Source organism: Papaver somniferum, unplaced genomic scaffold, assembly GCF_003573695.1.
Source record: "Papaver somniferum cultivar HN1 unplaced genomic scaffold, ASM357369v1 unplaced-scaffold_91, whole genome shotgun sequence".
Classification (NCBI taxonomy): Eukaryota; Viridiplantae; Streptophyta; class Magnoliopsida; order Ranunculales; family Papaveraceae; genus Papaver; species Papaver somniferum.
Window position 1 is genome coordinate 147,102 of NW_020652193.1, and position 24,859 is coordinate 171,960.

The 24,859-nt window shown below is 35.3% G+C and overlaps 1 long non-coding RNA gene across 2 annotated transcripts; it reads right to left on the bottom strand.

The window, feature by feature from the left end:
- Nucleotides 1–19,765: 19,765 nt before the first annotated feature.
- LOC113346070 lies at nt 19,766–23,438 on the bottom strand. 2 transcript variants are annotated; one of them, XR_003358383.1, is made up of 4 exons: nt 23,199–23,438; nt 22,501–22,978; nt 21,595–21,665; nt 19,768–20,302 (listed from the first exon to the last, which is right to left on the bottom strand). It is a non-coding gene; the product is annotated as an uncharacterized LOC113346070 (long non-coding RNA). The 2 variants fall into 2 exon arrangements; XR_003358382.1 differs by having other exon boundaries at nt 19,766–20,302; nt 22,501–23,438.
- Nucleotides 23,439–24,859: the final 1,421 nt, after the last annotated feature.

Consider the following 24,859-nt stretch of genomic DNA (forward strand, 5'->3'; position numbering starts at 1 on the left):
GTAATCAAGAAAATGCATTGATATATGTTTCTTTGGGAATCATATATCAATATTAAGAATCAAGCCGCCAACTCAACATCTCTTCCGGTCTTCAACTTATAGTAGTTAAATGAAAATTACACTAAGCATATAGGTACTGATATCTGATAGACACACTAGAAAAATTCGATATTAATGTAAAATAGATTGTCAACTATAAATAGTACAAAACATATGAAGTGCTTCCCGTAAAAGAAAACTTAATATAGGAAATGTACTGATATATTTTTCTTCAAAATCATATAGTCGCATTAAGAATCAAGCGACTAATTTAACTGCTCTTCCAGGCACAAACTTCTTGTAGTTAAATAAAAGATCACACTCGTTATATAATTATATTGATATCTTGTATTAGAGACACTTAAAAAAAACACGATATTATATAAAATATATTTCAACTCTAAATTGTGCAAAACATATGAGTGCTTCTCGTCAAATAAGATGTCGTATAGGAAATGTACTGACACATCTTTCTTCAGAAATCATATACAGTAGAAAATCTATTAATTTAGAGAGATTATTAATTTAGCGAGTTAAATTTTAGCTTGTGCAAGCCTAGTTGGGATCATCAAATGTTATTATTTTAAAGAGATAATTAATTTAACGTGTATTAATTTAAAGAGTTTCTATTGTAGGTGCGTTAAAAATCAAGCAATCAACTATAAACTGCTCTTTTAGGCACTAAATTCTTGTAGTTAAATGAACAATCACACTTACTTATATAATTCTACTTATATCTGATATTAGGGACACTTAAAAAAAATGCCAGTGTGAGGCCTTTCTTGATTTCCTCGCTTCAAGAGATGTTGTACACTAACGTGAGTAATATAGTGAAATAGATAAAAAGCAAAAAACACAAAAGTATTGTGTAATTTTTTTCTCATATAACTCTAAGTCTATACTTGTCAAGTTCTTTCAATTTGGTTACATTATCCTAATTTTTTCTTTACCTATACAACGTCAAGGTCATCTCGAAATCAGATATACGAAAAACAGAAAATCAAAAGCAAAGAGAATTAGAGAGACATTAAATTAAATTCATATCTGACTGAGATTTTTAATTTCTTCACTTGTTTACAAATATATAAATACACTACTAAAACTATAAATTGTAAAAACCTTAATCAAAACAATTTGAAAATTCAAAAGAGTAACTAAGTAAATCAAAACTCAAACCGTTTCGGATATCCCGATTGTCCTGCGCGCAACATGTACTTTTTATTTAAAAGGAAAATAATAGACTGGTGATGATCAATACATGATGTTTCTGCAAATAGAAAGAGAAGCATCAAAGAGATTAATAAGAAAACTAATGCAAATATTAAAAATAAAACCAAACAATACCATAGCCGAAGAATGAAACTTGCAAAGGAAAATAGTTTTGTTGGAACGTTCCATATTAATTCTCATTACATGGCAACGTAAATCCATTTTTGGAAATATATATATATCTAATATTAAATATTTTCTTGATTTTCTTGATTTTTATCCTAAATACATGAAATCAATATATAGCTAATTTTTAGTTTTTTTACCTTTTAAAAGATCCAAAAGATATAATTGTTGAATATAACACCAGTAACTCATATGTAATCATTTTTTTTTATAAACGCACTTAAATATTAACTACTTTCAAAATATAAATATGGACTTAAGCGTACCTAATATTAGATGTTATCTTGATTTTCCTGATTTTTATCATAAATGCATGAAATCAATATAAAGTTGTTTTTAGTATTTATTTTTTCTTATAAAAGACTGCAAAAATATAAATGTTATTTTTTTATCAGTTTATATAGCAGATAAAAATATTTTGTTGCTTATATAGCAGATAAAAATATAAATATGGACTCCGTCTATTTTCTCTTAGAACATTTCGTTGACTAATATAAATGTAAGTTAAGCAAATTAAGCATTTCAATAATAAATGTCAGCAATTTATATCACAGTTTCTTTATTTTTTTTTGTATTTTTATAATAAATATGCGAAATTAATATTGTAATTTTCAAAGAAAATTTTGACGGTCGTGATTTAAAAAAAAATAAATCATGTAAACCCAGTGTAATTATACGAAACAATTGTAGGTCGTCCTATTAAAGATCTTGGAAATCCAACGGTTAGACATATAAAATATTGAGGACCGTCCGTTGGGTGTGTACCAACCACATACCCAATCTACACCGCACGTTGTCAGATCAATGAATCACATTTAACGAAATCTCATCCTACGCATACGAATGGTTTTTCTCCGAACCAATGGGAGCGCGCGGTTACGCTCACCAACCAATAGGATGGAGGGTAAACTCCACCAGCGCTACTTTTATTCTTGTGTGAGATATGGGATTGAGTTTTTAGGTTGTTGATGCAGATGAAGAAGTTTTGATATTCTAGAAAGGTACAAGTCTAATATTTGTTAGAAGATGTGGTTCATATACACAAATGTGATTGCGATGACTAAATTGTCGATTTTTCTACAAATTATCTTGGTTTAAGATATCTTAGTGCATAACAACCTAGTATCTAAATTATGAGAATATAATTTTCTAGGTATGCAATCAACCCGATTTTTTTTTTAAACACGAAAGAAACTAATTGATTAAAAGTGAAGTTATAGGGTTTCATCATTAATGGATACTGAAAAAGCAGGGTATAACAACCACAACCAATATTTTTTTCAGAAATCTGTATTAACTAAGCTCCAATATAATTCAAGAGTATCAACTAGAAAGTTAGATTCAATCAAGGAAAGATATCAAGGAGTTATATCTCTTTCTCAAATCAATCATCAAATCAACAGGATAGTAATCCATGAACTGATTAATAAAAGAATAACTTGGATAGTACCAAAGACCAATATCCAAGTGTCAATCAAGTTGTATCCAACAAGGAAGGTTGTACTTATCAATTGATTGAATTACGCACAACCTGTGATATTTCAATTATATGAAATGTAATGCAGAAATGAAATAACACAGACACCAGAAATTTTGTTAACGAGCTAACCGCAAATGCAGAAAAACACTTGGACTTAGTCCATATCAAGCACCACACTGTATTGAGCCGCTGAAGACTCTAGCCTTCTACAAGTTAACTTCGAACTGGAATGTCGTTGATCCCTAACCAATATCACACTAATTAAGGTACATTCACATTCTTTACGCCTATTGAACCACGCTAGATTCAACGCACTTGATTCCCTTAGCTGATCTCACCCACAACTAAGAGTTGCTACGACCCAATGTTGATGACTTTATAAACAAATCTGTCTCTCACAGATATACCTATGAAGTTTTTGTTCCGTCTTATGATAAATTAAGTTGAACAGGAATCAACTAATAATCCGGTTTTACAACACCTAATGCAGCCTAGAATATTAGTCACCTCACAATAAGCCAACTGACTAACAGAAAAAGTTGTTATGGAACCACAAAGTTAGAAACGAAGTACTTTGTGTTTACTTTTTATATTTTACCTATCAGAGATAAACTCGAGTAAATATTACAGAAGATAAAACTCAATATGATAGAACAAATAAGATCAAAATACACAACTACAAAGAAAATAGTTGGATCTGACTTCAGAATTCCAATGAAGTCTTTAAGTCGTTAACCTAATGGTTTTGGAAAAATCTAGGCTAAAAGGAGAATCGAATCTATTTTGAAACTAAGAACACATAGAAGTCTGGGGATTATTTTTCCCAAGTGTTAAAGTTCTCCCTTATATATTCTTTCAAATTAGGGTTGCTTACAATCAAAGCTAAGATAGCTTAGTAACAAAGCAATTGATATCCACTGTTAGATGAACTCCAGATTTAAGATTCACGCTAAGTCTGCTTAGAAATAAAGCAATTAATCTCCACCGTTAGATGGTCTTAGCTTGTTACACACAAACGAAATACACTTATATTTATATATGGATGAAACATACCCAAACATGTATACCTGTTGGCTCAATAATAATAAACCGTATTTACCCACAGTAACAATTCTTGACTTAGCATTCATCTAACACTTCTAGATCAAATATGAAGATCAATCATGAATGAATGATAATCAAATGATACTAATTTTACTTCAATACAGTTGTTCAATTTTTCATCATTACATAGATATATATGAACCAATTGAATCGAAATCGGTTTGATTCATGATTGTACAAAGTACTTATTAAAGAATCAATTCATTAACATTAAGCTATGTTTGCAAAGATTGCATTCCTTATGTTATAAATGTTTTAGTTCATGAGTATGAAAATCATATGTGATTGATTCTAGAACTTAACCACTGTACGTGAAAAACAATTCCGGACCTTGACCAGCCGTCCGCAAAAAAACCGTTCCAGACCCAACTCAGGTAACTTAGTTCGCATACCAAGTATGCATACAAGATTTTCGTACCTTCTCAAGTAAATCCGTTCGTATACCAAGTACGCAAACAAGAGTTTCGTACCTGAATCATCACAATACAGCTCACATTCTAAGTATGCATACCATGTTGTATCCAGACATGGGAAATAATTGAAACATCCTTGGAAGATGACAATAGTAACATCACACTTACTATGCGCTTTCAAGTAATTTTCAAGTGATCGAACGATCATTACGAAATATCGCGAGCTAACGTCTAATGGTTGTCTCACACAAATCATGTAAGATGTTCAAGGTAATTTTCACATGATCATATTTTGACTTAAAATTTATTTTCTAACAAATAAATTGGTTCCAACTAAACTCGTCAAGAATATGATGAACTTAGCTAAAGAAAAAAGCTTCCAACACATTTTAGAAATAAAAAACAAGATAAACTCAGCTAGAAATATCAAATATGCATAATGAAAGACTCTATATAGCTATACGACTTAGTCTCATAGGAGATAAAATAGAATAGAATAGACTTCTGAGTACTGATAGATAAGTTTTAGTCTTCACATACCTTTTGTTGATGAAGTTCCTCTGAGATCTTCAGTATATCTTCGTCTTCAAAATGTGAACGTCGTGAAGTCTAATACTTAAAAACACATTCTATCCTAGTCCGAGACATAGCTATATGTAGACTAGAAATAGTGGTAAAGATACCTAAAAAGACGCCTAAAAAGCCTTGTTCTAGATATTCATACATTCCTAAGCAAGATTTGTGTTTTCCGCCAAACAATCCAACTTATGGTACTCCAAAAGTGGCGGGGAGGTATTGATGGGATACAAAAACTCATGGGCTTCCAAGATCTTTGCGACAAAGGTATGGTTCAAACTTAACCATCAAGATTTAGATTTCTCAGTCTTTATTATATTTTGTCATATATTGTTCTTTTCTATATATTAGTATATAAGATATGATGATGTCTTTATTATGATCATAAAAATGTTGTTCGTGTTTTGAAACGTCGGAAGAACAAGGTTTGGAATATACAAGATGAATGTGATGAGGTCCGCTTGGCGGTATTTGATTGTGTACTATGGAACGGGATACAACATGCGCACCAAAAATTTGATACTGTCACTGTTACTGCATTTGCTGAGAGGTTTTATCCAGAGACGGATACCTTTCATCTACCTCTTGGTGAGATGGCAATAACTCCGGATGATTGTTTTAGAATCACAGCCCTACCAATTACAGGAACAAGTGTTCGAGATGGCTATAATCCCTCGATGAGTTATGAAGTTCTTGAAAAATTAGTCGAAAGTGTCTAGGATGGAGCGATAGAAAGGCACAATGTGAGTTTAAGCGAGCTAACAAAAAGCCTAAGGAAGGTGATGAGTATAATGAGTTTGAGGAAGATCGCACGTACAAGAAGAAGTTGAAAAAGATCAAGATCAAAACCTTGTTTGATGAGTTTTCAGGGACGAAAGATTTGGTACTAACGGAAAGTTGGTGATGACAGAGGAGAAGATTAAGCACCATGTGACTTCTTATTTGTTATATCAACTTGGAACCATCTTCTTCCCTGACACTTCAGGCCACGTGGTAAATGCTCATTACCTCTATCTATTGGACCCCTTGGATCAGGTGACCAACTATTCTTGGGGCATTGCAGTTCTTTCATTCGTTCAAGCTGAACTCAGAAAAGCTTCGAGGCTTAGGAGTCTATATTTTGGAGGCTTATACACCTTATTCAGGTATCCCGTTAAATTATCGTTTGTGTGTGAATATATAAGTGAATGAATGTGTATTGTTACTAATCATATTGCCTATGTATTATTTGTTGCCTCTCCTCATAGGTTTGGGTGTACGACCACTTCCCTAAACTGCAATTATCTCATGCTCACTCTCCTTGGCTTTATTGGAAGCCCACGGCTGGAAAATATGAATTTTTGAACGCACAAGAAAATAAAAAGGAAAAAAAGGTGTTGGAGTTGAGGGAGACATTGGATAAGTTAACAGTGGAAGATGTGGTTTTCCATCCTTACAGACTTGCATCAGATGACGAGGTGGATGATGATGATGTTATTCACTTCTCATCTGTTGCGGGTTATAATGGACCATTGTTTTATCCCGGGGGTTGTACGATGTATAATCCTCGAAGAGTACTTAGACAACTTTCTTGTGTCCAAAGTGTCCCACAAGTGGAAAGATTTAACTTCAAGGTGAAGAAGGTCGGAACTAAGAACACCGAGAAGAATTTCACCCCCCAAATACGATCCTACTCCATCAGTGGACCACTGGAATAACATTGGGGATTATATTGTCCCAGTCGAAGAGTTAGAAGATTTGTACTATGAGCCAAATGACGCTGACCCTGGATATATGGAATGGTATGAACATATATCTCATCCTCATGTGATAAACAGTGTCCAACAAGCCCGTGCTGATAAAGCAAAAGTGACGACAATGGATAAAGTGGTTAAGAAGGTTATGAAGGCTACCCCTATGAGTGGTGATAAGGCCTTGAACTTGTGGAATTTTGCGGTAAGATATTTACTCTTATTTTTGTTTTTCAAAATGTTAAAAAGTATTGAAAAATAATATTTACTTGTGTTTTTGATGAGAAAAGGTGAAGGCAAGTGCTAAGTTATTATGAAGAAAATGATGGAAAAAATCTGGAGTGGAGAGCCGATGGACACTCGACAACAAACAGACCTCTACAACCAATGGACTAATGTTTTTAATCCCAACCTTGTCGATACAAGCCAGGTTGATACAATCCAGACCATGACGTCGAAGAGGAGTTGCCGAGAATGGGAAGGTTCAAGTCGGATGGTTCAACAACAAAGCAGTGGAGATGACACTCCTAGTGATGAAGGAAGACCTATAGCTCCTAAACGCCAAAGTAGAAAAGTTTCACGAAGAGGTGATGATAAATGAGTGATTGCAACAATTAGTACTTTGGTTTCTTATGTTTAGAAAGCTTATTGTGGACGACTAATATGTTAGTATAAGATATGATGTGGATTAGTTTGGCTATTTGACTCATATGTGTTTCGTTAAACGCAAATTTTTAAGAAATTATTAGGAAGTTCGGTTATTTGACTAAATTGCGTAAACAACCGAACTTGATAATCAAAAGGTTCGGTTCATTCGCAGATTTGGTCAATTAACCGAACTCAGCAACACAAAAAAACCCAAAACATCTAGGAGAAGGTTCAGTTACCTGGTATTATCTTTCAGATAACCGAACAAGAGCGTTCGGTTACCTGCGAAATAATACCAGGTAACCGAACTGTGGAGCTAAACAACCAGTGGTGGTTCTTGTTTGTTCGGTTACCTGCAAAATAATACCAGGTAACCGAACTTTGTAGTTCGGTTCTGTCGATGTATTTCTTATATAACCGAACTCTCTATTTTGAAATTTGAATGACACAAATTTCAAGTAACGGCTAATTTTATAGCCGTTATACACCTCAGTGGTATAAATATGTGTCTCATAATTAGCATTTTGTCTCAAAATCTTCTGAAAATGGCAGATAATAGGGCTAAATTTACTTTAGATGAATATCTCTCTCTTTGTAGAAACTACAAATTATACTATCCAAAGAGGAATGAAGAACGAAGAATGAATGGTATTATGAGTCAAACTTATTGGGGAAAAATTCATGAGCAATTCATCTCCGACACAGGAAACCCTCATAACCGTGATCATATAGCTTTGTTACTGAGATTTGATAAGATTAAAGAGAGAGTTTTTGAATTTATGGCTATGTTTCGGATTGTAAGGCGGTATCGACTTAGAGGTGAAACATACGAGGACATTCTTTTAACAACAAAAAATGAATGGCGAAGATGGAAGAGAAAGAATTTAAAATATGAAGACCATTTCCGCATCCTTGTGCAATTTTTCATAACGCGTTTCGGATATTAAATGTTATGTAATTTTAGCATTAGAAAATTTCCTGCACTTTTGTTTGTTATTTTGGTGTTGTTACTTTAGTTAACTATTGAACTTTTGGGAAAGTTATAGAACAAACCGAACTAAAGTTAAATGAACAAAAATGAAAACATGTCAACTCAAGCAAATAACACAAAATTAAGACCAAATACCAAAAAACACAATGTTTCATTCTTATGTTGAGGTTCAAAGCAAACATAAGACCAAATCCCAAGAAACACAATGTTTCATTCACATGATATTCAAAATCATACATATATTTTAGCCAAGGGTAAATCTAATCATCCCAAGGGATACTGCATGTCCGTGTATGTTTTTCCGATTCCTCCAAAGCTTTTCACATCTCCATGTTATTTTCATACATAATGCTCCAACCCAGCATTGTGTCGGGGTTATATCCCGACCAATAAGAGCACCCGCATATCGGTGGCAATGGACAATTGTGTTTTAACGGGAGGCCTATAAAATGGTTGTTGTTAACCAACGCAATCACCACCCTCCTATGTCTAAGTTTCTCGACACATATGGTTGTTTTGGGAGTGTATGTGAAACTACCACCTTTTGAAAAATAATGCACTACACAATTGAAAGCCTCGGCGATTAAGTGCCCACATATCGGCATTGACATCCAATGATCCCTTGTGATTGGATCGGCCCCGTGGAGACGAATTTGAAATCTAACAAGTTGCACACCTAAACTACCATCGCCATCGGACAACATTGTCTTGTAAAATTTCGGTTTCTCCTTTAGTTTCATCATCAACCTTTGACGAACATAAGTGATTTGATTATCATTATATAGCTTGGCACCTTGAGTGAAAGGCCCTATTTTTTGTACGACTACATGGAAACCGCAATTACCATCCGGAGGGACGTCATGGGTGGATATTACGTAATCTATATATACGGAGGTAGGTCTTCTAAGTACCTTTATCATCAAGAGGTGGTGTACCTTCCAAGTACCTTTTATCATCAAGACTTGGTTGCCTCGGTTCCGACGGAGTAGGTTGAGAGCGTAACATCGGTCCCTTTTTCTTCATATCTCATTCACTTGACTTGCCTTTTTCAATAATTTTCCTTCCCCTTTTCTTCGAATCTTCTTGGTACTTCGCCGCTGTATACTCATTCCCACAAGGATATCTAGTAAAAGGAGTCATTTCACTCGCCTTCTTAGACAACAACTTTGCATATTCTCTAACTTGTTTTTTTGTTTCTTTGGTTTTTGGCCTACCTCTTCCTCCCTTGCCTTTAATCGGTTCTTGCACATTATCCGAAGTGTGGGGGAAAACGATAGGCCTCATGTCATCCCAAAAGATTTTCCTTTCGAGTTTGTTCATGTTTCGGTATTTTTCGATAACCGCTGTTCTCATTTCATTGTCACCAAACTCTTCACCGACACCACCCTTTGGAGGAGGGACAAAACTTAAGTGTTGCCAATGTGGATCAATATCACATAAAGGGATTATGCCATGTTCATACTTATCTATCATGTGGCGACAAGGGATCCCCATAGACTTCATCATGTTGCAAACACACACCTCTTCCGGCTTTGCTCCCTATATATCAATCAAATTCACCTCAATCATTAACCTCTTGATGCAAGCATGTGAAACATTATAGTGGAGTCCCTTGAATAACCGAAGGTCCGTCATATTCGTGATGTTACCACCCTTGTCTACAATCCTTTTGTACTTAAATATGCGACTTTTTTGGAACTTTTCTTTAATTCTCTCAATATCGCGGTTAAAGTAACTCTCCATTGCGTTGAACACAACCACAAAATTATCGACACACCCAAAAGATTTTTCTTCAACCGGTGGTGAGCAGATTCTACCAAACTTGTCGCTTGATTCCCAAAATGTTTATAGTATTGGTAAAAGCATAAACAAAGTGCTCTTTCTGCGGTTCTAACCATTGCTGCACCACATACGTTATTATATCCTCCGAATATTCGGGGCTAGACCAATGTTGTCTAAATTCCGCAAGATTAAGATAATAATCTTCTTCGGTGAGAGACCAAGTCAATGCCTCCCATTCCCCGGAGAAGGCAACCCATTTAGCGTGATTTATGGTGTATTCTTTATCGAATTTCTTTTTTGCTTCCTCTTGTTTATCAACCGGTAGCTTACTAATATCTTCCAATCCTTTCATATTAGGTGGAAAAATTTGAGGCTTGCACCTATTCATCACATTGCACCATATATGAAATGTACAAAGCATATTATGTGCTAATGGGAAGACTTTCTCTATTTCTTTCATCAATGCTACGTCATTTTCCGTCACGATAACCCCGGGGATCTCATCATCTCGGTAGATCGCCTTTATTTGTTGTAACGCCCAAGTGAAACTTGGTTCTTGCTCGTCCTTTAGAATAAAAAAAGCAACGGTAAACGGTGACTTCGTCGACGTACGACCAACAATGTTCAACAATGGAATCTCGTATTTGTTTGTCTTGTAAGTGCAGTCCATTATAAGAACTTCATGGAAGGATTGAGCCAATTGAACACTCTTTGGCTGGGAAATGAATAGAAGAGTTATTTGTTTTTCCGGACCTACCTTCTTTTGAACCGCGTAGCCTTTCTCTTGAGCCGAAAAAAACAATTGTTGCATAACTTTTCTATTGTTCCATTCATTCCTTTTAATCGTCTCAATTGCATTGTAAATGGTGGACAAAGATGATACGTTGCCCGGGTTATCTTGCTTTAATAAGCGAAGCATTGTGGAAGGTGGAACAAACAATTTCCTATACTCGACTATTTTTTCCATTTCTCGGGGAGTGAGCCTTGCGACCATTGCATGCCCTTCAAGATCATACGGACGAGGGTGGTTATGACTACCTACCACCTTATCCGTAGATAGAAACCATTTCTTCGTTGATTTCCTCTTGCTACCAGCTTGAACGGACATTTGATTTTCTTTGAGCACGTTGTGTTCTTCCTCTTCGTCTTTCCTTTATACTCATAACCCTTCCTCTTGTGACTAGCTTCGGGATCTCCACTTCTCTCAAAAACCATTTCTAAACGAGTGTTGCTTTCTTTCCCATTACAAACCAAGACGCAATTGACTCTCTTGACATGTTCTCTAGCCCAATTCTTCACATCAATAGGTGAGTCAAATTCTAACTCAATAGCATAGTGATGAGATGTATCTTCGAACAATATACCAATCAGATAAGGTTGATCATGCATTGGTATTATCTACAAGAAATCACAAAATAAGTTCGGTTACATAAAATTGTTATCGTTGAAACCGAACTACATGTTCGGTTTATTAAGTAATTTGGCAAGTAACCGAACAAACAAAAGCAAAAGAGTTCGTTTGTTTCGCAAAAAAAATGTAAAATTCCCATGTAACCGAACTCCAGGGTTAAAAACATTAAAAGAATTTTTTTATGTAACCGAACCTTATTGTTATTTCAATTGGTTTTATAAGTCATCCAATCGAACTCTGACCTATGAGTTCGGTTCGATCGCAAACATTTTAAAACCTCCACGTAACCGAATTTTGGGGTTAAAAACATAGAAAGAATTTATTTGGCTTGTTAGGTTCGGTTGGCTACGCTCTAAGTTCAAGTTTAAGAAACAATCGAACTGACTAATTTGAGTTCGGTTGGATCGCAAACCGAACCTTATACACTTATATCAAATTAATTTGTATGTAAAGTTCGGTTAGTTGCGAACCAACCGAACATAACGCTGAATGCCAGAACTTCCATTTATATGGAGTTCGGTAACCTGCGTGTTTGGATCAAGTAACCGAACTACATCTTCAGATGAGTTCGGTTACTTGTTCATCCTCACAAGGAAACCGAACTACACCTTCAGGGGAGTTCGGTTACATGTTCTTCACATAATGTAACCGAACAGTCCCAAATCCAGTTGAAAATTATGATTTTTAGGAAATTTTTTACCAATTAAACATACGTTATCTAAGTTTGCATCATACATGTTTACCCAAATGCTCATCCTCCGGTTGTGGTTGATATAATCCATCATTTTCATCTTGAGTTTCTTCTTGAATAATACAATCACCATCTAAGAAATAAGCCAAATCTGGATCATTTAGAAGATTAACAAATATCGTATTAGAGGATGGAGATGAGGAATCAGATTCATCACTTGAATACTCAAATGGGGTGAATTGGAATTTTTTTTTATTTTCCATGTTTTTCTCCTTCATCTTCTCTAACTCTAATCTCACAAAAATTCTACTCATAAAAATTCAGTCAACTAATAATAAACCCATCTTTTAATTTAATATCATTAATTGTTTTTAACTAAATTATTTTACTAATCATAACCTAAATTAATTAGGAGGGTAAATTAGGTATTAAATAAATATTTAGATAAGGGGTGACCTAGAATTACTTCAAATGTCTATATCTAAAATAGAACCATGGTCCCCAAAAAAACCATGTCCCCAAAAAATGCTTCCTCTCATAACCTTAGTCAAATGCAGTAACAACAAACCATTTCGTTTCCTTGAAGCTGCACCACCATGACCATCTCAGGTTCAACTGAACATCAGTTATTATTCTAAAATAATTCAAATGCACTCAATCACCTCTTACTTACATCCTTTTCCTGTTCTACCAGAACCTCAGCCACCCATTCTTTAACTTCAAACAACTCTGTTTATTCAATTACAATATCAAACTAGTAACTCACATAACTGTATGAACTTCATTAGCTGCAGTTGAGTTCAAATCCATCATAAATCACTATCCCATTACAGAATTCATATAATCAAACATTGAAATCAAATAACCCTACTAAATTAATTCAGAAGAACGATTACCTCAAAATAGTCTCACCCTAGCAATTAAATTCAAAGTCCACTTCTTCAACTGTGAATTTCCTTTCTGCTAATTTGACTGTGAATCAACCCCAAATACCCATTTCCTACTTCCATCATCATCATCTTCTCAGTCTTGATTTCTTGTAAACCCCAATTTCTATTTTGAGAAGAAAAACCCTAACTTCTAACAGATCCTAATCAAAACTGCAATTTGAATAATGATTCTTCTTTACGCTTCAATTAACATAAACCCATCCTTAAATATCTTCTTATTCACCCTTAATTGAATCCGGAAATCAATTACAGAAACCCTAATTCAATTCATCCCCAGAACCTCTTCAAAACGTTAATTAATTAAACACCCCCGATTCTTCATCTATTATAGACACGAAATGCTCATCAATTCCATTTCAATCTGATATCAACTCTGAAAACCCTAATTCTTAACCTTCTCTGATTCACAGAATCATTTTCTTCTTCTTTAAGAATATGCATAACAACGACCCTCTTCTTATCTATAGAACTTAGGTACTGTTTTCCCTCAAAACAAACTTCACTTTCGTCTCTCGGTGAGGTGAAGATAAGACCAAGAAAAATGATAAAGACACCCGAAAAATAGATAAGGGCAGCCAGGCGGTTTATCCGTGAAATGATAAATTTTCTCTTCATAAACAAGTTAGATGATATCTTCTTCGTCCAGTATCTGAATGACACGTTGAAATAGATCATTCCGCATAATTTTTCGATACCTATCCAACGGTATTAGTTTCGTATCTAAATCATTGTAGATTATTTCTTATTAATTGACGTTCGTGTTAAACTAATCGAGTTATCATCGACTAATACATCATTTGACTGGTCTAATAGCGTTGACGAGTTTGAGGTTCTTTACTCAAATATAGTGACCATTCTTGTCTCTGTCTCTAAATATTTCTTTGTGACGAATTATTTCATTCACGAAATTGGTTTTTAGCAAAAAAGGAAAATTATAGTCTCCAAACATATTATTGCTAACAATCCAAGACTTTTGTCCCTGAATGTATCTTACACTGACAAAATTAGTTCGTTGACGGAATGAATGCCTGCCAAATATGGATTTCGCAGTTGGAACTATTTGTATTCAAATAAATTGTTGTCACAATCGGATCATTTTCTATTGAAGGAAAAAAATTGGTCTTTGAAAAAATTATTGCTGACAACGTATAACTTTTGTCCTTATATATATTTATGCAAACAAAAATTAATTCGTCATTTAAATGAATACGAAGCAAAAGTGAAATTTTGCCATTAAAATTTTGTAGTGGCAAGAAAAATTTTGGTCAGCAACGAATATAATGACCAATCCTACCTTCGTCTCTAAATATTTTTTTGTGAGAAATTGTTTCGGATACAACTCAAATCATAGGGCCTGACGAAGAAGCACGTTTAGGTACTCACGAGACCTTTAAAAATGACACTTCTATTTGTATCCAAATGCCAAGTGTTGAGGAGACAAAGAAAAATTGTTGCATTATTAATGACTGCCTGATCCTGGTGAAACTTGTGAATGGAGAATTAAGGATTGATGACCAGCTTTGGAGAGCTCTTAATAGCATGAACAGATGCAATTTTTATTTTAATTCTTGTAAATCGGTTTGCTTTAAGTTTAGATATAGGAAATATGTTAATTTCGAAGATAGATCGGCTAAGGAAATAAGATCTGGAAAAATCTCCCATTTCACAACTGAAAATATGTCAAATATTAAAAGATTATATCTCCTAGAAAGGGTTAACCGTAGAATAAAATGGTCTTATCAAAAAAGAAAAGAAAAAAAGAATGGAAATTTAAGAAGAATCAGTTTTATCTCGAGACAAAATGGAGATTGCAAATTCATTATGTGACGGTGACATTTCAGAGTACTAGTACTACTTTTTTGAGACGAAAAATACCACTGGTCATGGACATTTTCTACCAGAAGATAAGCCTTTGAATTTGCATCAACTGATGATATAAAAATATAAAAAAGGCAACATTGCTAATAGGGGTACAGGGTTGTTTGGGAATGTAACAAAATCAATAAGAGATGAAACGCTTCTAAAAGATGGATTGGTGCACACCCCCTAGCAAATTGGTGCCCCTACTAGCAACCAAAAAAATATATAAACTCAAACTTTCAAGGTAAAGTATGTAATGAATATCTTGAAGAGACCATGCACATGTGGGGTAGAAGAGGTTATGGACATTTCCTACCACAAAAACGCTACATAAAACACGCGTATTTGCCTTAAGGTAGAAAATGTACCCTAGGACTTGCTGCCTTTGTATGAATCATCTGTAACTTAAACTTCCTCTGTAAGTAAGTAAAATCGACTTATCAAAATTATTAAAAAAAAGGGGAAATCTTATATTCAACAAAATACGGTGAATATAATAACAGTTTTGTCTCGAGGCAAAATGGAGTTTGCAACTTCATTACGTGACAGTGACATTTCAAGTACTAGTAGACGAAAAATACCAACCGAGGAATATGAAATATAAAGAAGGCAACATTGCTAGTAGGGGAACACGGTTGTTTGGGAGTGTAACAAAATTCATAAAAGACGAAACACTTTTAAAAGATGGATGGGGGCACACCCCAAACAAATTAGTACCATAGTAGCAACCAACAAAAAAAAATAAACTCAAACAAACTTTCGAGGTAAAGAATGTATTGAATATCGTGCACATGTGGGTAGAAGAGGTTATGGACATCTCCTACCACAAAAATGCTACATAAAACACGCTTATTTGCCTTAAAGGTAGAAAATGTACCCTAGAACTTGCTGCCTTTGCATGTATATATATATCAGTGGGAAGTGTTCCTCCAGAAAGACATACGAATACATACACTTCCCTTAAACCCTTCTTCTATCAAGCTCAGAGTACTGAAATTGTAGGAGTACTCTAGTTTTCAGAAGGGAAAACACAATGCATAGGCATCACAATAGAAGAACTCTAATAAGGGGTGGGAATCGCCAGCTCCGTCGTCCACTTCGATACCTGTCGGAGTTTGATTTGGAATGGTGTTTGTCTACAGTAATAAGCCTTCTAAGTTTGAAGTTCAAGAACGAAACCTCAACCCCTTTCGCTACTCATCCCATTTTGATGGGGTTATCCATCTTTGCTCTTCTTGCCTCCTTTATCTTATATTCTGCACCTGCAAGAACTCTCACAAACAGGCAAATGATGTTTCGTATCTCGTTGGGTTGGCTGGTTTTATCTGTGTTATTGTCACTTCTTCTTCCTCGGGGGTTCAACTGGTTAGTCTATATAATTGTATCGGCTTATTTTCCACTTTGTTATTTCAACAGACGTTTTACCATGATCATTCGAGAGTCCATTCAACCCACTTTGCTAAAGATTAAGGAGGGATTTCTTCGCATCTTCCCATGGATTCAGCCCAATTTGCACTGGATTCAGGAGGGTTTTCTCGGCATCATTGAACGTGTTCAACCCCATCTTAACTTGATTACGGAGGGCTTTCTTCGCATCGTTCGCCGTTTGACCAGCCGTGACCATATTATCAACAGCGAGGCAGGCGGTCTCCCAGTTCGAGTACAGTCGGTCTAGTTTAATATACGTCCAGATGCCAATATGTGACACCTGTCTCATTCCGTATTTATAGATCTATTATTCTATTTACTATCTCCGCTGTTTTAACAAATTTCACAATATACCTATGAAATCAAACAAAAAGTTAATTAGATCTCAATATCTGTTGTTGATTGTTCCTGATAAATTTAATAGAGATCTTAGATATTACATTATTACTCACTCTCCTCTATTTATTTATTTTCACTCTTTTTTTTTTCCATTTGAATGAGTCTAGCATGACATACCGTAACAAATCTACCATCACAACTATTAAGTTTGTTCTTCAACCGGTTGTCAGACGACTCCATCGTACTTGTAGCTTGGTTTTCGAAGTGTTTAAATTTGTTCGTAAATGCCGCTAAGAACTTCTCTTTGTACGGATCCAACCAATTGTCCACCAAATATTACACCATGCTTGGATAACTTCTAAAACTAGCCAATAACATACGAGATCGTTCTTCATAATCTTCCATGGTAAGAGAATGTGCCATGTCATCCCAATCCTCATGAAAACTATCCCATCTTAGTTCCGCCAACTTGTCATCCTTCTTGAATTTTTTTTGGCTTCTTCTTGTTGATCTACTGGTGGTTTCTTTATTCTCTCCATTTCACTTTTCTTTGTTGGACGAATGGTGATCTTACATTTAGTTTCAATGCTATTCGATAGGTGGAACATGCAAAGAAGGTAATGACTGATATGTGTAGAAATATACCATATTTGTTATCTATTGTTTATGTTTTCTTTGCTTTTTTGTAAATTATGTATTTTATGTTTGTTTCGAGTTTTATAGGTGTTTTGGAATCATTGGAGCAAAACGAAGTAAAACTCGTTAAAACCCAGGCTGTATTGTTGTCATCATGTTGAAGAGCACAAAAAGGCAAAGCCAACGGCGAAAGAACAAGTTAATTCCGACATCAAACGAGAAAGTTATGAGCAAAATCAATAATTAAGCTTGTCAGTTCCAGGGAACTGAAAGTACAAGAAATATGCAGAAAACTGGAGGTTCCCCTTATCTTAACACATGGGTTTCCAATAACCTTCCTGTTTATACAGACCTGGTTAGGTCGAGAGAGGGAGAGAATTCAGGTTTCGTTTTACCCAGTACATTCTTTTTTTCTCTTAGTTCTTTTCCTGCTACTGATTCATGGAGATTGAAATGAAGTGAAATCAAAGAGGGTTTTGAACTGATAGATGAATCGAGAGTGGGTATTGCATTCAGAATGGGTGTTGGAAGATTAAGGTGGTATGGGGGATTAGAAGACTCTAGCCTTCTACAAGTTAATTTCGAACCGGAATGTAGTTGATCCCTAACCAATCTCACACTAATTAAGGTACATTCGCATTCTTTACGCCTATTGGACACCGCTAGATTCAACGTACTTGATTCTCTTAGCTGATCTCACCCACAACTAAGGGTTGCTACGACCCAAAGTCAATGACTTTATAAACAAATCTGTCTTCCACAGACAAGTTTATTCTGATAGACAAAAATATGTCTCCCACAGATATATCTATGAAGTTTTTGTTCCGTCTTATGATAAATCAAGTTGAACAGGAACCAACTAATAATCCAGTTTTACAACACCGAGTGTAGCCTAGAAGATTAGTCACCTCACAATAACCCAACTGACTAACAAAAAAAGTTATTATGGAATCACAAAGTTACAGACAAAGGACTTTGTGTTTACTTTTTATATCTTACCTATCGGAGATAAACTCGAGTAAATCTTAGAGAAGATAAAACTCAATATGATAGAACAAATAAGATCAAAATACACAACTACAAAAAAAATAGTTGGACCTGACTTCAGAATCCCAATGAAGTCTTTAAGTCGTTAACCTAATGGTTTTGGAAAAACCTAGGCTAAAGGAGAATCGAACCTAGTATGCAACTAGGAACACATAGAAGTGTGGGGATTATTTTTCCCAAGTGCTATATATTCTTTCAAATTAGGGTTGCTTCCAATCAAAGCTAAGATATCTTAATAACAAAGCAATTGATATTCACCGTTAGATGAACTCCAGATTTAAGATTCAAGCTAAGTCTGCTTAGAAATAGAGCAATTAATCTCCATCGTTAGTTGGTCTTAGCTTGTTACACACAAATGAAATACACTTATATTTAGTTATGGTTGAAACATACCCAAACATGTATACATGTTGGCTCAACAATAGTTAACCGTATTTACCCACATGAACACTTCTTGACTTAGTATTCATCTAACACTTCTAGATCAAATATGAAGATCAATCATGAATGAATGATAATCAAATGAAACTAATTTTACTTCAATAGAGTTGTTCAATTTTTCACCATTTCATAGAAATATATATGAACCAATTAAATCGAAATCAGCTTGATTCATGATTGTACAAAGTACTTATTCAAGAATCAATTCATGAACATTAAGCTACGTTTGCAAAGATTGCATTCCTTATGTTATAAATGTTTTAGTTCATGAGTATGAAAATCATATGTGACTGAATCTAGAACTTAACCTCTATACGTGAAAAACAATTCCCGATCTTGGCCTTGACCAGCTGTTCACAAACCCGGTTCGTGAAAAACCGTTCCGGACCCAACTCAAGTAACTTAATTCACATACCAAATACACATACAAGAGTTTCATACCTTCTCAGGTAAATCCGTCCACATACCAAATACGCAAACAAGAATTTCGTACTTGAATCATCACAATACAATTCACATACTTAGTATGAATACCGTGTAGTATCTAGGCTGTATTGTTTTAGATTCAGCCCAGTTTGCACTGGATTCAGGAGGGTTTTCTCGGCATCATGCATCATTCAACGTGTTCAACCCCATCTTAACCTGATTATGGAGGGCTTTCTTAGCATAGTTCGCCTTTTGACCAGCCGTGACCATATTATCAACAGCGAGGCAGGCGGTCTCCCAGTTCGAGTACAGTCGGCCTAGTTTAATATACTACGTCCAGATGCCAATATGTGACATCTGTCTCATTCCATATTTATAGATCTATCTATTTACTATCTCCGCTGTTTTAACAAATTTCACAATCTAACTATGAAATCAAACAAACAGTTAATTAGATCTCAATATCTGTTGTTGATTGTAATTCCTGTTAAATTTAAAATCCCCTTGTGCTTCAGGACCACATAGTAGCAACAAAGAATGTGCTAAACTATTAGCAGTAATAGAGATCTTAAAACATTTCTTCATAAATATACTGTCTAGACAAAATGGCAAGTGTGAGATATTGACAAGTGTGAACCCAGAGGGTGAAATCTTAGCATCTTGCATTATCACTTCGGCTCTCCCTCCAGGAACAGCTAAAGACCTGCCCTTTAACCTGTGGAACTACTATATTGCAATCACCAATTTTCTGAATTTCTTTAAATCCATATTGGAAGCCTACAGCTTCTGCTGGGTTTAGACCTGTGGTAAAACCAGCACCCATCTTAACATCATCAGTTAAAGACAAACCTCGAGAAGAGGATGCCAATAGCCCAACCCATAAAGACCTTATTCACTTATGTAAGATGCATCCACCTGCAAACAATTTCTTTGTATTTTCAGATCATACAAAAATATAGTTTTAATCCAATCTTTCCAGGGGTCACAGAACCAGGATTCTACCCAACTTAAAAATTTATCGCGAACATTAGGACAAGGAATATTAAGAGCAGACTACAAATCTTTTGTAAAATAACAATTCACAAATAAATGCAACCTAGATTCAAGGCAGAGTTGATTTTAAAGACCACAATTAAATCTATATGGCCCTGAGAAGCATGAGGTTTAGCTCTAAAAAGGAGGATATCGACCACCATTTTCCATAAAAACAAACTTAACTCCGGGACTACATTATTCTTCCAAACTCTGTTCCTTTATTTTACAATCTGTTGTATCTTTATCCCTGAAAACAAAATTATAAGCAGATCGACATGGTTGTAAATTTTGTGTCAGTTCAACTAATTGTATCCTGGCTAGTTAAATTGATAAATTGATTTTAGTCTCCTAATTGTGTCTTCAGCAAAAAGTTTTCCAATTTTCATCTTGTACTATAAGATCTCTAACTTCATGGTTGAGACTAATTGGGATAACCATCGTTTAAAGGTACCCATTTGTCAGACACCTAGGCATGTTACTATGTTAGCCTGCAGCGGAAGTCAAATTATATGCCTACATAACACTGATACATGATGTGATCTAACAGTAATGAAGAAAATTTTTCAAAACTGAAAACCTCTAGAAGTTACAATATTATGGTGGTAGGTGGAAGTTACTATAGCTACAATAACACAAGATAGATGTTGCCTGCGAACAAAAAGTTTCCCAGTATGTCCTAATTTCTCTCTAAGCAACCATAAATTTCGTCAGCCTGTGAAAAACAAATCCTATTAACATCCTACAAAAACAAATGTACACACAAAAATACAGATCCTGCAACTTTATTATTTTTTAACAGAATAGAAAGCTTGCATAGATGGGTTTTGTGAATTTGATACAGGAAATTCAATCCCATATTCTTATAGTGTTTTAGAAAATTTGTTCTTGTTTCTTCACCTGCAACAATGTGAGTTCCTTATCTTCAGTTCTGAAACGGGCGGGCTAACCCGTGAACCCGCGGGTTCAACCCGTTACGGGCACGGGTTGAAGAAATGACAACCCGTGAAGAATTTCAACCCGCGGGTTTCAACCCGTATTAACCCGAACCTGTGGAACCCGTAACGGGCAAGCCCCGGCCCGCCCGTTTGCCAGCTCTAGCGGTGCTAATCAAAACACAATATGAAAAACAACAAAAAATGAACATGAAGAGATTAAAAGAAACACGAGTCAACCTCCAAAAGCAAGCAAGACCAACAGGATCTTTATGGCCTCCTTCAAATGTATCAAAGTCCTCTTGCATTCCCTGCAAATTCAATAAAATTTGCATGTCTTCAAGTACGAAATAAAAGAAAATATTTTATGTTGTTACTCAAATTTCAGTCAAAGCCGCGCTCCTCTCCGTAATAAGAACACTAGAAGTAAGTTTCTAATGTGGCTCTCACACGTTTTGGCTAGAATGTGATTCTACTTCCGTCATTGTTGCAACTATGGGGAGATGCATTGTTCCTGGGCAGTTGAGAGATTCGGGCCGGGCATAAATTTTTTAAAACAGGCACCACATAGGAAAAGTCAAATGTAGACATACATACGTGTATTTCGACATCCTTTGTGAAGACTTAGCCTCTCTCCCTTAATAATTTAGCACTTTTTTTTTTCCAAATCTTGATTCTTCACCGGATAGATGTTAACAATATCAATTCAGGCAACCACCAAAAGCCTCACCATAGACTCGAAAAACAGAAAAAGACAGAACTGAAATGAAAAGCTCCCATTCAGTAAAAAAGTCAGGAGTCATACAAAATCCAGGAGACAGGAGTGACTACTTATCACAACATCCCATTAAGAATTTAGACATCTCGTATATTACTGTCTATATTATTATTGCCTACACCCTAAAAGTGTAAATATACAGCCCCAAGCCAACTTTTCAGTTTCCAGGTTCCAACCTTATGAAACCTAGTACTACGCTTTCTTCCTCGAGCTGATGTAGCCTCAAACATAGAAACACCGAAAAACCTATTATGGTGCTTTCACTTAATCACCTATGTTTTCGACAAACGATTTCTACATAATGACACGATGCAAGGAACAATGAAATTTTCAAATAAGGAAATGGGATACTAAAAGATAAAACAAACCTGTTTCCGGAACATGGTTTGCAAAAAGCATGATGAAACGACTGAATTACTTTACTCTCTCTGAAACTACTTAATCCTTATCAACATCATACCAAGTCACCAACACAGCACAAAATAGATTTTCACCGTATAGAGTTTTACCACCACTAGCTTCATCTGCAGAGGTTTAATTACTAACTGCCAGTAACATAAAACTCCAATTTAGTTTAAACTTTGAAGATTTGATCTGATCATGAGCATGAAAGATGTGAAAGCCACAGAGGCTGAGGACCCAACCCAAGCAATGATTTGGTCGCTTGTGCACCAACAGTCATATCTGGAAGCTACAAGCAGCAGCAGCGAAAGAAACAAGAACCCTGTTATGGTATTGCTAACCATTTTGCACATTTTCTTTCAATTCTTCTGTCTTGTAAACTGCCTTAACCGATTCAGTTCCCATTAGTCTTCTTCAATGTGTTTTAAATAAGCTATACCACCTCTAAAATGAAACCCAAATCAGTTAGAACTAGAACCCATTGAAGAAACAACAAAATCATTGAAACCCCCAAAATCATAAAATCCAAAAACGACTTATATTGATACTGTTTAATAGCTTAACCATTAGGGCTTTGAAAAGCTTTCCTTGAACTGATTCGCTGAAAGGAATCAATCAACAAATCACACCGCAATAAAAAAAAGAAAATAGAATCAATCGTAACCTGATTATAGTGTTTTGGCCATGTAATGCTTCCACAGTAAAGAACCCATCAACCAATCACACCTCAATTAGTAAAAATTAGGGAATTTGAAGCAAAATCAATCAAAAAAAACCCTTTTACAAAGTAACCGGTCATCTTGATTTGATTCCATTGAAGAGGAACCCATCAACAACCATACTCCAGAATTCGATGAAAAAAACGCAAAAGAGATTAGGAAATAACACATAACATAGAAAATAAACAAAAAATGATACCTCTTAAGGTAATACCACCGTTGAATCCGGAGAATAAAGTTGTATACCCAAAGTAGGTTACAATCGAGTTTCAGGTGATCTATCTTATATTGCTTCGCATAATGATGAGGATATGGATATACAACATCCGAATGAAAATCGGTATATAATCGGAGTACTTCAAACAGAGAATCCCAATTCTTTGATTTATGAAAATATATTGTGTTACAAAGATTGATACATTATCAGATTTTAACGGAGAGAGAGAGAGACTAACAATGGGAGACAAAAAGTAAAAAAACAATGGGAGCCAAACACATCCCGGGGTGCCCACTGTATCTGATTTTACAGTACAAATACATAAGCAGTGTAAACCGAGTGTCAGTTTTATGTAGCGTTACGACTAAAGTTGAGTGAAAAATGAAAATCAAACTGGAAGGCCTTGTGGCTCGCTGTTGATAATATGGTCACGGTTGGTGAAACCGCCAATGATGCCGGGTAAACGCTCTTTGATCAAACGCAAATTGGGTTGCATCCATCGAATAATAACAACAACGCGTTCATAGAAATGACAAAGTAGAAGATAAATGAATACAATGGGGTAAACCAACCAATACACCGGCCGGGGAAGAAGAAGTGAGAAGAAAACCGATATAATCAGCCAACCGAGCAGAATATGCAGCATCATATGCCTGCTTGTGACATTCCTTGGAGACACAGAATATACGAAAAAGGAGGTGAGAAGAGCTAAGATGGATAACACCATCAAAATGGGATGAGTTTCGAATGGGGTTACTGTTTTGTTTTGGAACTTCAACATTACAAGGTTTATCACCACAGACATACACCACTTGAAGTGGAGATTCGACACGCATCGGAGTTGACGATGGTGCTGGCGACTCCCACGCCTCGATAGAGGTCGTCGATTCTGGTACATGATCTGCATTGTACTTATTTGCAGAATAGAACCCTATAAATGTTAGTGTTTAGAGCTTGATAGAGTCTAAGAAAAGCGTGTCTATTTTTTATTTTTGAAGGAAAATCCTACTAAGCTATTTATATAAGATTCGATTGACGTCAGAGACTCAGAATACTTGGATCTAATTCTAATTTCCGCAAATAATGCCAAAATCCTTGCTACATCAAATAACCAATTGAATCAAATTCTAATTTGCCCCTTTGATGTGCAACTGTTCTTTTGTATTTAAAATTTGAGATTCCTTATTTGTTTATGAATATGTGATGTTGCTGTGGTGGATAGGAGGATGTTGATGTTTTGCAGAAAATTGGTTGGTTAGACTTATAAATGTTGGAGAAAATGAGTTATTTAATGAATGGATTTCTGGTTTTGGTGTGGTTTGATCTAATGATCTAATTGTCTAAGGATATTTCCTCATTTTTTAGTGAATGAAATGGAACCTTTAGTTC